We start from the raw sequence: 759 nt of genomic DNA on the forward strand, positions 1-759 counted from the left end.
AATTTCCTACTGCATTAGCATGTTGCATTAATTCATCGTCTTGTAATATAGGACACATGTCAATAGCATGACTCGAACCTGAACAAATTCCACATACCTTAACAGTTTGCATATTCCCTACAGCCAACTGCCTCACCAAAGAAGTTAAATCAGAAATCTGTTTCTCAAGGTTAGATGTACTTACCTCATTAACCTTCATAGGTGTGTGATCCATTCTCATTCCAAACTGCTGAGAATTTACTGCCATGTTAGCAATCAGCCTCCTTGCTTCTTCTAGTGTCTTGTCAACCAAAGCTTCTCCACTAGTAGCATCTATCATACTATGGTCCATTGGTAGAAGTCCCTCATAGAAATACTGAATCAAAAGCTGCTCACTTATTTAATGATGGGGACAACTTGCACACAGCTTCTTAAATCTCTCCCAATACACATATAAGCTCTCTCCATTGTACTGTCGGATGCCATAAATTTCTAGTCTTTATGTTGGCAGCATGGGAAGCAGGGAAATACTTCTCCAGAAATATCTGCTTCATCCCATTCCATGAGTTGATGGATCCAGAAGGAAGGTAATGCAACCAATCCTTAGTTGTGCCCTTCAGTGAGAAAGGAAAAGCTCAAAGCTTGATTTGATCCTCTGAAACTTCTTGAAGTTTCATGCTGGAACACACAACATGAAATTCTTTTAAATGCTTATGTGGATCCTTACCTGCAAGACCATGAAACTTAGGCAACAAATGGATTAGTCCAGATTTTAACTCA

At 39.3% G+C, this 759-nt stretch overlaps 1 non-coding gene across 1 annotated transcript; it reads left to right on the forward strand.

Moving 5' to 3' along the window:
- Window positions 1–377: 377 nt before the first annotated feature.
- LOC131182630 (small nucleolar RNA R71) lies at window positions 378–484 on the forward strand. Its single transcript, XR_009150893.1, has one exon. It is a non-coding gene; the product is annotated as a small nucleolar RNA R71 (small nucleolar RNA).
- The last annotated feature ends 275 nt before the right edge of the window (window positions 485–759 follow it).

Source organism: Hevea brasiliensis, chromosome 8 (assembly GCF_030052815.1).
Source record: "Hevea brasiliensis isolate MT/VB/25A 57/8 chromosome 8, ASM3005281v1, whole genome shotgun sequence".
Taxonomy (NCBI): domain Eukaryota; kingdom Viridiplantae; phylum Streptophyta; class Magnoliopsida; order Malpighiales; family Euphorbiaceae; genus Hevea; species Hevea brasiliensis.